General features: G+C 36.1%; 1 protein-coding gene across 2 annotated transcripts in view; it reads left to right on the top strand.

The window, feature by feature from the left end:
- Positions 1–3,204: 3,204 nt before the first annotated feature.
- Positions 3,205–13,441, top strand: part of LOC134791476 (uncharacterized) — a 28,381-nt gene continuing 18,144 nt past the window's right edge. Inside the window, exons 1-2 of one of the 2 annotated variants that reach the window (XM_063762522.1) lie at positions 3,205–3,762; positions 4,089–4,159. The gene's annotated coding sequence lies outside the window, so the exon portion shown is untranslated. Of the gene's footprint in view, positions 3,991–4,088; positions 4,160–13,441 lie in introns of both variants that reach the window. The other variant, XM_063762512.1, reaches the window with a different exon arrangement.

Raw genomic sequence — 13,441 nt, 5'->3', positions numbered from 1 at the left:
GCTGTAAGGTAAACCGTGCATTGTAGTGAGGGAAGTAGTGTCACCCAATGTATGGGACGTGCAAATTTTGGTATCGGATGAATTCACTTGGCACAGATGTAGTATACGTAAAGCTAAGCCAATCCAGCCCGGTAGCTATCCGCCACCCCCTGGTGGGTAGGCAGGGGGGCATCCAAAGTTACACGCCGCCGCGCTTTAGGTAAAAAATCATATCGGCTTCTATTTACCTACCACCTCGAGTTTAGTATCATTTCCAGATAAATCGGGCATGAGGAATTCATTTTTGAGACATTTAATGTACAGTTTAATAAAAAAAACTAAAAATATTGACGCTCGAATCAAAATCGGTTTGCTATATTTTTTATTCAACTATTACTATTATCAGCCGAAACTACAAATGCTAGAAAGTTAAAATTTGCACACCAGGTTACATTTATAATGTGTACAAGAGATAAGAAGCGATATATAAAAATTCAACCCCTAAGGGGGTTAAAAAGGGGATGATAGTTTGTATGGGGTTCATGTTTTATTTTAAGCTAGGAATTTCAAACTTCGTTAAAAGATATATTATTGAAATACAAGAAAACTAATTTCAGCGTTTTTGAAAATTCATCCCCTAAGGTGGCGAAATATGGGTTGAAAATTTGTATGGAGTTCAAATTTTTTTTCGAGTGTGGGGCTTGAAACTTTTTATATGCGCATATTATTAGAATACAAGAAAAGTAATTTCAGCGTTTTTAAAAATTCATCCTCTAACGGGGTTAAAAAGGAGTTGAAAGCTTGAATCGATTACAAATTACTTTGACTACCCCCCCTGCCTACCTGCCAGGGGGTGGCGGATGTCTACCGAGCTCAATGAGCTTAGCTTTACGTACATTACATCTGTGCTAAGTGAATTCATCCGATACCAAAATTTGCACCTTATGATAGGAAGTAGTGCTTCCGGTACTATTCCTGGTTTACTCGGGTGATTCCGAAATTCGGATAATTCCGAAATTCAGATGAAAATCACCCAAAATTCCATCAAAATAAAAGTCTCTTTTCGGAATTATCCGACAGTTTTCGACATTCGGAAATACCCGAATACACCTTACCACATATGACATAGGTTCGGAGCGATACCAAGAAAATGCGTGATGAAAAGCCTAAAGGTCTCATTGTACCTACTAAGCAGGGTGCCTAGATTTTTTGGAGGGTAAACTGAGTTTAAATAAGTACAGTGACATGGCTCACTTAAAAGTGTTCGGTGAATAATTTCATAACAGTGTGAGGTAACATTGCGTTGATATAAAGATACTAGAAAGAACAACATATTTATTAAATTACTAAAATAAGTGCTCATTAAACAAAGTTTTTACGGAGCACTAAAAGGAATTTTGACAATTTTAACTTTATCACACTAACGCTTTGAAAACTTAAGTATCAGTACTGCTAGCAACAGGTTTCAGGGAGTCCGGCGCCTGGCTGCACGCCTTACCGTCTGTGTATACTGGTACTTTCCTGGAACCGCACACTCTGCGCGTTGCGGCCTGCCTGCGACCCGGCGTCCGGGTCTGCCACGGGCTCTCCTGCCAAAGGAACTCCAGCGCTTCTCTAGACACGGCGCGCTTAACGAAATTCTCCGCCGGTCTTTTACCAGCGTCAACGTATCAGGTCTACTCGAGCCTCCTGATATTGGAAGAGACTGGACGGAATGTCACTAATTCTGTGGAAGATGGGATGGGCGCTGGTATAGGACGCCACATGTGTAGAGTTGTAGACACCCTAGCCCCGTCTTATCTCCACGACACATTACAACTGCAAAAGCCGGCGCGGCGGCAAAGGTGGGCGAGAAATTAACAAAGACCAAATATACGGGTCTCGGCCCCGCATAAGATTTCGTACCTACCTACCTTTTGGCGTCGAGACCCTTGGTCCGCGGGTCTACACTATTTTAGAATGATCTAAAAGAATAGCAGACGCCACCTGTGATCGTAGAGCTAGCCTCGCACAAAGAATAAGTTTTGCGATACAGCAAGGAAATTCTGCCAGCATCTTCGGCACCATGCATCAGAGGGATAGCTTTTAGTTATTATTTTTTTGATTAGTTTTGTTTATTTTTAGATTTAGATTTCATGTACTCAATATTTCAATAACTACTTATTTTAGTATCATAATAAATGTAATAATTACACTTATAATATATTATGAGAATATAGTTATATGCTTATAATATATATTGCACTTATATTAATTTAGGTGGGACAGTATTTTTTTTATCTTAGACCGTTATAATATTTCGAACTACCTACTAGGTAGGTACATTGCGCAATGGTTACAAGATTGCATTAAGTTTGCACCATAGCACATATTTTGCGATAGGTTTCTTCCAGTAGAAATGTATAATCTTGAGGGCCAGCATTTCATATCGGAGTCGAGCACGCCTTGGCATTCCCCGAACCTCCAGGGAGTAGGCGGGTACGTGACGAGCTTTGACTCCTGAAATATTTCTACTATTCATCGTCGCGAGTATTAAAATTCGCGTTATGCGGCCGCTTTATCTCACTTTATTTTTTGAGGTCAGTGATGTTTTATAAACAGTTGTGAAAGATTCATTCCCTTGGTAATGGATTTATTTAAACTGTCATGAAAGATAGAGTTTGAGACTTAAATTTTTTAGAACAATTGACAAAAGGCTTAATTGACATATTATGACAATTTTATGCCATTTTATAAAGCGTTAATAAAAATTAAGGTTTAGATTTCTTATACATACTAACCCTGTTATGGTTTTATTGCTTAGCTTTTTAGCTGCTTAGCTTAGGTTTTAGTGTGGCTACAGTACTAGATATTAACATCACAAGTTAATAGCCTCTTTCCCTCTTAATTTTGTCTCTTAATTTAAAACTCATACATTGAAAATACTATAAACTCTACTCTCTCACACTTCTGTTGCACTTGGTTCACGGAGGTATACAGTTTTGCTTCCTTGAAACGCAAGATCGTCTAAGTCGTCTTGCTCAAACGTCAAGAGTGAGATCGCGTGTGTATGTATTTGTCATCTATGTATTTGCTTCTGAACACGCCCTTTTATGGAACGGCCTGCTTTCAAATTACTTAAGAGCAATTTCAAATTTTCTCAAATAGACCAATTTAGAAATTAAATTACACGGCTAGTGGTTGGATTATAAATAACAAATTGCGCTAATTGGTTGACGATAACAACAGACCCTGTTGGAAGGAAATACCCCCAAAGTTATTGTTTAATCCTCGGCTCTGCTAAAATTTTATTCCGCTGTACAGACTTTATGCTAATTTTGCCGGTCAATTATGAGATTAAGTCGGGTGTGAATTACTGGGAAAGAAAAAAGGTAGTTCCGGCTTGTTGTTCCGGTGATTACGTTCTGTGGGAACATCCCCTGACGACGGGCTCTTTATCCTACCTTCAACGGCCGGCGGTTTCGCAATTTAGCTGGTACGGGTAATGAGAAAAGTGTACCGAGAAGCGTGTTCGTGGTATGTACTACGACGCATGCGCGCTGCGCTTACCGCGACAAGCCCCGCAGTCCGCCGGTAACGCCACGGGACCCGCCCGCGCCGATCGCTTCCCCCGCGACCCCGCCACTTGTCAAAATAACTAATTGATTTATACCCCCAAACATTAGCCAAGTAGAAAGCGAACTTCACACTTTGAACCCGAGTCCGCAGCAATTTATACCGGAAAGTTTTGACGGAGCACAATAATATGTTGAGAATTAGTCAACGCAGTGAACTCTCGATTAAGTTGGTGATAAGTTTCAAACGTATGTCGTAGGCGGGAACGGTTGCTCATGTGCGATTAGCTTTAAGTCGCCGCCGAGCGGCAATCTGTCACGGTAAAGTGACAGACGAATGAGTGATCGTAAATATTAGGCGCTTCTTTGTAGTATTTCGCTGCCGAGTCACGATGACATACCCGGCCTAATGGATTCTCCTGGTATAAATAAAATGGTCCTAATCTGAAGAATTGCTGTTCTGTCGCGGCATCTTAATTAGTTTTGCCTGTGACTTGTCATTGCTTCTTTCCATTATCTAAATTAGATAAATATTGCCAAACATTTTACTTTGAGCACTTACACGACATTCATCTGAAGTTCCGTAATAGCCGTCGTTAAACGCAGCTCAGTACGTTTTTAATCAAGTAAGTACGAATCTTTCATTATTACTATCTACTTACGCTGTACGTTTAGCAACCGTTCACCTTTAACGATGTTTATGCAAACTAGATCCAGTTGTAAACTTTAATCTTTATGTAGGTACTTACTGCTATTTTTTTTGAGCATTGCGTTCATTCGAAATGAGCACTTTAAGCAAATTAAAAGATGATAAATATTTTGAATACCTAGAGCTTTATATACGTACTCAAAATTAATAAAAATAAAATTGCTTATAATGCTATATGTATATGAATAGAAAAGTTAAATTATAACAAGGTTCGAAAACCTGTATTTATAGGCTAGGTATGTATACCTATGTATATTTGACAAGGTAATTTTAATTTAGAACTCCCTTCTGGGGGAAATTTACAGTGCGCTACGTTTACAGGTAGGTATAAATAGGGATGTTTCCTCAACTTAAAATAAATTATTTCACACTGTGCACGACATGAAGCACCAGATAATTATTAGAAATACATTGATTGCAGTTATTTTTAAACACAATTTCTATTTAATAAATCGGATAGAAATATAATAAGTAGGTGAGTTGATGGTGACGTCACTATACTTGTTTTCATTAAATTCCTTATTACCAAATCGTTTTGACAGTTCTAAATAAGAAGCTGATTTGACTAGTAGGAAAGTAGCCTATTCTATCTATTTTTAATCTACTAGTAGTTGAACCGGCTCCACACGACTAATAGAGAGTTTTGGAATCATTTAGACATTCGGACACGTTTGAGTGAAACACATCCGGCATTTCAATGAAGGCCAACAGAAACGATCAATATACCACCTACCAATCACTTTTTAGGAATCTGTAGTCAATTAGGAAGTCTTATAGTTTCGCCATGTCTATCTGTCCATCTATCCATCACAAAGTTGGCAATTAGAATCAATACTTTAAGAATTATCATATAATTACCTATACATTAATTAATTAATCTCATACATCGAATAACTACCAACATACGCCGATAAAATGACAAAATAAACTCTGTGAAAAATTTGGGTTCCTCCCCTACACATGTAAACTGACGATGTTTTTTTTTATGTTTCATTTCTATGGTGTGGGATGCCCGTGGGTAGGTCAATAAATATTTCTTTTAACGTAATTAATTTCCGGAGCAATCTCTCCAAAAGTGCAAAACTGTCCTCACCCCTCGAAAAAATACATGACATATTTGATATTATTATTGAAATTTGTTTTAAACATTATCGGTTGAGACATTTCTGATTTATAATGTATCATTTACGTGTCAGTATAAAACTAGACTAAATGAGTACCTATACAAAAATGAGCTTAGACCTAGACCTACTAAGAATGTCTTCCAGTTACTTATACCTATCGGGGCTACGATAACAATAAATCAATACTCCTGTCAGATTAAGAGACGATTCGGAAGATTGAATACGATCAGCACATCGAAGTTTCAAGCAGTTCTGATGGGACATAACTCAGAAAAAGTTTCCAAACACGAATATAATTTTGTTCCGTCGGTCGACCTACATACTTCAAAGCTCAATAAGACGCGCTCCCTCCCTTCATATGGCGAGCTACCAAGATTAATCATACAATCTAAATACATCCCTTAAATATGACGCATCAATGAAACACACTTGTAACATTTATGGAAGAGTTTTTTTATGACGGATCTCATAAGAAAGTAACTTCGCGTTGCCTGCGGGGACCGAGTCAATCTTAAACGATACGAACCGGAAAAAACTCGGAGATGCTATGCTACGTTGTTTATCCCTTAGAGAACTCTTATTTAAAGATGAAGAATATATGAACTTGTTTGCTTTCAATCTGATAGCAGGCATGTTACGAGTTTTGTTCTTAAGAATTAGTAGCACTGTCATGTACATTTATATTGACTACTATGTGTATACCAAAAACATCACGGCTGTACTACCTAAATATATAAAGCTTAACTTCCAATTACGACTACATTGCCATGAAAACTGGACGTCGGTGAGAACATTTCTCCAAGAAGACCATAATAACTATATTTATTTAAAATTTAGTGTTGCTTATTTGGTTCGTTTGAAACCCAGAACTCCCTATGATGTAAGAGTATCGTCTTGGGTCATTCTACATTCGTCACAATCGTCGGTGGCTTTCAATGTAGAATGAGTGACGAAAGCCGTATTATGCTGAGGCGAGCCCATTTCGTGGTAAACTTTAACGCTTACCAACTTTATTAATATTTGTAGTTTTTAGTTATACTCTTGTATGTAATCTTAGTTTTAAGTTTATCACGAATAAAATGCTTGATTCTGATTCTGAAAGCAGAATAGGACTAATTTAAGAACTTGACGAAAAACGAATGGGACGACCCAAGACGATACCGATGTAAGTACTGTGTTGACAGCGAGTGACCTATATTTAAGCTTATCGACATTTAATGCGGAACAGGTTTTGACCTTGAGACTTTTGTCAACTTTCAACCAGAATTGTCACTATTGAGCATTGACAGATATCCATAAGAAATCCAGATCATATTCATGACCAGTTATTAAAACAGAATAAACCTCCTGTACTATTTTTAATAATTATAGTAACTTCACCCTTGTGCGGATTGATTTATGAATTAATGATAAGTTTAGGATACATTTATATTTGTCATTTACAATATATACCTCTGTGAATTAACTTTTTCTTGTCACTCGTTGTCATGGTTACGGTCTACTCACCCTTTGAACCCTAATTGTATGGCATTTAAATTAACCAAACATTTGTTTAGGGGTAGTTGTAAGCTCCTTCCACAATGGGCAATCAATCAAGCACGATAATATACCGTGGTACAAAAGGTATTCTACGAGTAACAAACTGTGCTATTATTGTCGCCTGGCTGACGGAACATAATAACAAAGAAATAGTCCATTCACTTACTTAATAATTCTAGTCGTTTCGGAGAAAATTGGTTGTGATAGACCGATGAAGAGATTACACGAGTTATCCTATACTTAGTATACATAGGGTTCCGTTTTTAGGGTTCCGTATCCAAAGGGTATCAAGGGGACCCTATTACTAACTAAGACTCCGCTGTTCGTCTGTCTGTCTGTCACCAGGCTGTATCTCATGAACCGTGACAGTTGAAATTTTCACAGATGACGTATTTCTGTTGCCGCTATAACAACAAATACTAAAAAGTACGGAAGCCTCGGTGGGCGAGTCCGACTCGCACTAAACTTGTCAGGTAAACCGTTTTGTTTCTTATGAGGTACCTACGGAAATCTAGAAACTGAAGAATCATATTTTTTTTGCTTAAATTGATCCTTAAAATTTCCTTAATCATGATAAAATGTCTGGTTAATTTAATGAAATGTCACCTGAAGCGTTAACTTGTAGCGTAACAATAGAACGTCACCACACAGCGATATCATCGAAATGATCCCAAAGGAGGTTCATTGGCCAGACAGGAGAATTCCTAAGAACTTATGTGGATCATTTAGCGGGCTTACGTTTGCATGAATCAAAAAATCAAAAAATCAAAATCAAAATATACTTTATTCATGTAGGCCTAGCAACGAGCTCTTATGAATCGTAATTAATCTTAATCTAATTATCAGAGCAATTTATTGATGTTAATATTATTCCATAATAAAATTGGATTATTATACATATTAAATTTAACACTACGAATTACACAAAAGGATCGTCAAACATTAAAAAGATTGTATAAAAAAATACTAGTCTAGAATTTCTAGAATAAAATCTAAATGTCAAAAAAAAAAGCATAAGTAACAAAAGAAGTAGATAGTATTACATCGGAATATCCATTTCCTCATCAATAATCAAATATACCTAATAAATAAATAATCATTTCGAATAACAATTAATCCCACGTTGTATTATCATTCATGTAGTCTTGTGTGGTATAATAAGCTTTAGAAATAAGTTTACGCTTTACATAATTCTTAAATTTATTAATAGATAATTCAGTAATATGGTTTGGAAGTTTATTATAAAATCTTACACAATTACCCATGAATGATTTTATAATTTTATGGAGCCGAGTGAAGGGCACTGCGAGCTTATGTTTATTTCTAGTATTAATATTATGAATTTCACAATTTTTCCTAAAATTTACAATATTTTTATGTACATACAGAATATTCTCATAAATGTATTGACAGTGCACTGTCATTATGTCAATTTCCTTAAATTTATCTCTAAGTGAGTCTCTATGGTTCATTTTGTATATTGCTCGAATAGCCCTCTTCTGCAGAACAAAAATGGTATTTATCTCTGAAGCACCGCCCCACAGTAAAATACCATATGCCATAATGCTATGGAAGTAACTAAAATATACTAATCGAGCTGTTTTCACATCAGTTAACTGACGGATTTTGCTCACTGCAAAAGCTGCAGAGCTCAGTCTATTCGAAAGAGTAGCAATATGGGGACCCCACTGGAGTTTAGAATCTAAAGTTATACCAAGAAAAACTGTACTATCAACTAATTCCAATTCCTCATCCTTCACAATGAAACTTGTTGGCACATGCCTTACGTTACTACTAGTGACAAACTTAATACATTTAGTCTTTTTCTCATTTAACAATAAATTATTAACATTGAACCAATTTACTACTTTTGAAATAGCATTGTTTACATCATTGTAAGCTTGGTGCTGTCGTTTGACATTGAAAATAAGTGAGGTGTCGTCTGCAAACAATACTATATCATGGTGGGTCTTAACAAGGAATGGCAAGTCATTTATGTAGATAAGGAACAGGAAAGGCCCCAATATTGACCCCTGTGGTACACCCATAGAGACTAACGACCCAGGTGATCGCTGTCCATTCACATCGACCCTTTGTATTCTACTATTTAAGTAGGACTTAAGTAAATTCAGTGCCGATCCTCTAACTCCGTAATAATGAAGTTTCCTGATTAATGTTTCATGACAAACACAGTCGAAGGCCTTAGATAAATCACAGAAGACACCTAAAGCATCTAGTGACTCCTCCCAGGCATCGAAAATATGCTTAATTAGCTCAACACCAGCATCGGTTGTTGAGCGACCCCGTGTAAAACCAAACTGCTTATTATGCATCAAATTATTAACGTTAAAATGTCGTACTAATTAAGAAAGAACTATTTTTTCAAAAATCTTGCTAAATGTTGGTAGCACAGATATCGGTATAAAGTTAGTGGGGTCAGAGCTGCTACCAGATTTAAATAAAGGAATTACTTTACTATGTTTCATTAGATCAGGAAACTCGCCGCAATCAACACTGTTGTTAAATATAACTACCAAGTCAGGCGCTACAATTTCTACTAAGGATTTGACAGCATAGACAGAGACTCCCCAGAGGTCATTAGTTTTTTTGACATAAATTGATTTAAACGCCTTTATTACATCTGAGGTACAAACATGTTCAAAATGAAGGTCTCCACAACACTCTGGAGCGTTATGTTTTAATAATGTAACAGTAGATGAGGGTGATGAATTTAAATCCTTAGTTGTGGATACTGGTACCTCGGTGAAAAATTTTTCAAATTCTGTAGCTACTTCTAAATTGGAATCTATAATTTTGTTATCAATGTTTAGTTTAAGTTCTTTAATTGTGTGTTTCGAGCGACCAGTCTCCACATTTATAACTTTCCAGGTTGCTTTAACAATGTCGGAACTACTTTTTATTTTCTGACTTAGATAATTTAGCTTAGCTATATGACAATCTACTTTAGACTTCTTCGAATACTCCTTCACATGTTCTTTAAATTCATCACTCTGATTAAACCGCCGTTCCTCATATAAGGCATACAGTTCACGTCTTCTTTGATGTAAGTCCGCAGTAGCCCACTCACTAAAAACTGATGCACCACTAACTACGACCGATTTTGAGGTGAATATCGCATTATAATGATCCATAAAAGTGTGAAAGAATGAATTATATATACTATTAGGACTCATATCGGAAGACAAAAAGGGTAGCGCCTGAACTAAACTTAGCTTCATTCTTTCCACGCGGTCCGAGGTTACTGGTACAAAAGTTATTTGTTTTCTCATGGTATTTTTCCTTAATGCCTCAAATACCATTAATTGACCTAAGTGGTCTGATTCTAAATTGCTGATAACTTTTTTAGCAATAGGTAAAATATCTGTGAAAATATTATCTATACAGGTTGCACTAGTAGCAGTCACTCTAGTGGGCTCCATAAACATGTGGTTGAGATTACAAGATTTAAAAAGATTCAATAATCTACAAGACATTGTTGAATTTTCCATAATATTTACATTAAAGTCACCGCATATAAGCAATTTCTTACTAGAAGATGATATTTTAAGTAGGGCAGATTCCATTATGTTTTCAAATAATTCAAAATTACTTAATGGCGGCCTATACACACAGACAACAATAAATTGCTCTAATTCTACTGCACTTAGTTCTATAGTCCGTTCCTTACGTTCCTTAAATTTTAACTGACTATTTAATATAATTAATGACCCACCATGTATGGAACTATGAGTTTACATTTAAAATTATTTTTTTAAATTAGCTAATGAATCTGAAGCTTTGCATTTGAACTATATAAATTTTAACTGATTAACTTAGTTTTCAAATAGAACAATAAGACTGTGACAGTCTTTTTGAACACGAGTTGTAGAAATGTATATCTATATGAAAATATATATGTGTCTCTTTTCCAGGGTGACAAATAACATTGGCGCGTTGTTTCATCCGCTACTATTGATTCTGTCTGTATCTACCTATACTTAAGGATGACTCACGCTAGACCGGGCCGTAACTGGGCCTGAGGGTCCGACATGTCATTTTCTACGACGGCTGATCGGTGATCATGTGGTGCTTTCCATAGAAAACGAAGCGCCGGAACGAAGCGACCCGGTCTAGCGTGAGTCATCCTTTAAAATGAAATCAAAAGAACTGCCGCAACATAGTTTCTTTTAACACAATAATTGTGGAAGCCAGTTTTCTTGAGTACAAAACACATGCTTAGTAACCGAAGCTTCAAGCAAAAAGTTAATTTATTTTTTGTTTGTACCTAAGCACTTACAACTTGTGCTTATGGCTTTGGTCCAAATTGAGCAAACTACGGAGCTGTGTTCGTTCTCACACAATTGGGAAAGTAAAACGAAGCTAAAATTAGAGCGCAGTATTCCTAAAGAATAGTACTTAATGAACGTTGACTAGAAACAAAATGTTTCAAACATTTTCATTAAAATCTTTGATTAAGTAAACTTATGAAATATTGTGAAGACGTAACTTTTTTATGCCATACGTACATTACGTACCTACCTACATAATGTACTAACATTCATAATGGTCACTCGGTATAATTCTAATCTGATATAAATACCTAAGTTACTTACTCCGTTGGCTCTGCGACCCAAAATGAGACTTTGCCTCCGACACAAGACAGCGCCACTTTTCTTGGTCCTGTGCGACCTCTCGCCGATAGAAATACCTATCATGTATAATTAAACTAGCAATGATAAATTATTTCTTTTGATACCTAGGTTTCATGACTTTAAGACAACGCTCAATGATATTATTTATTTTGTTTGAAAACGTCATAAATCCTAAATCGTGTTCTTTTGTCATTGATGTTCACTGTAACAATAGAATGACCTGTGTAACATCATCAATAAAATGGTTAGACTCAACGAGCGGTCATCCTTGTATCATTGTGGTTGGTGTAAATTGAATAAAAGGCTACCTTGAAACTGAAATGACGTAATTGCCGGTTAAAGGAAAGTGTACCTTAAATGTGACCTGTGTAGATTGATTACATATTGACCACATTGTCTGTTGTCACATTTTGATGTGTAAAACCACGTGCAAGGACTGTTATAAAGCTTGGACTCGATGTCAATTGTTACATCCAGTCCTAATGGAGCAATCATCCCATACTTTTCCACAAAATGAGGGATCCAAAAAGATGTTCAGGTAAATTACACGTAGCCTATTGAAAGCGTTCCAAATAAGGGGTAGTGCATTAAACAAGGGTCGGCTGGTTTTTGTATTTGTTAATAATGACAAAATGCTCTTTGTTAAATTCCAGTTGCCTATTAAAAACATATAAGTCTTTAGTAGAGAAAATTAAAAAATATACGAAAATGTAATGTTTTTTTCGAGTATTTGACAACTACCCGACGGGCCTCGAGGTCAGAATTTAATAAAAGTATCTCGTCGTTATTAACATAATTATGAAAAAACCAGTCGACCCTTATTTAATACAACGAAAAATAGTAGCAATTAAATGGGCTAACAGGCGTAAAATGAGGCTTCGATTGTCATACATTTTGTGAGACAAATTGTAAGAGAAGTTCTGAGTAGAAAAGCAATGTGTTTATCTAAAGCCCAATTTTATTTTAGTGTTCATCTAGTAAAAGGGGTGTGCCAAATGTCAATTTGTCTGTCCTTTCGTGACGAAAATGCTATAATTTAGCACTGGTAAGATACAACGTATCAATCAAGTCGATGAAGGGGTGCTTCAGAAAAAACGTTGAGTGTTAAATAACTATATAGGTATTAATGACGGCAGAGAAAACTTTATGTAGGTAATAATCGCACCGTGAGTTTAAAGAATCTCACAACTAAAGGCTGTAATTAAATAGAAATAACTAAACATTTATTTGCAACATATCTAAATCAAAAGAGCATTTTGAAACTTTGCTTTGCTGTGTTTACCGAGTGCAGCCTAAATGACGTAATTCTTATAAAAGAAAACGTATAAAGCACAATCAACACAAAGACCCGGACTGTGTGTCGCAGCCAATTACCCAGCCGCAGTAAAACACTTGAGAATAAAACTTCCTTCATAAACAGTGCATGCTGTATTAGTTTTCATACATTTTCCGTTTCATTTTATTTTTATGGTTTGGCGTCACAACAAAGATGCAGCGTATATCATATTTATTCTTAGCAATAGGTACATTAAAGGGCAAGTGATACCAAAATTAGGTCAAATGACGTCTATTCATAAGATATCTAATTTACTAAGTACTCGCTCACTATACTCGGTTAATATTCTGTACTCAGTTGAGTCAAGAGCTCCATAGAGAAAAGTACCTATGTAATTTTAATCTGGTCTACATATATGAAGCCCTAATTCCAACAATCAAGTTACCTACAATAAAAAACGGTCAATTGCGAGTCGGACTAGCGTTCCAAGGGTTCCGTACGTTACTCAATTTTAAACAATGTATTTTTTTATGTGGAACGTGAATGAAATGTCTTTAAAAAACCCGTCGGTCGGGGTCGGATCAAAAACTAAGTAGTTAAGTCCAACT

Source organism: Cydia splendana, chromosome 1, assembly GCF_910591565.1.
Source record: "Cydia splendana chromosome 1, ilCydSple1.2, whole genome shotgun sequence".
NCBI classification, from domain to species: Eukaryota; Metazoa; Arthropoda; class Insecta; order Lepidoptera; family Tortricidae; genus Cydia; species Cydia splendana.
Note: the sequence above shows the minus strand (reverse complement) of the source record. Positions and strands in the feature narration are given on the sequence as shown.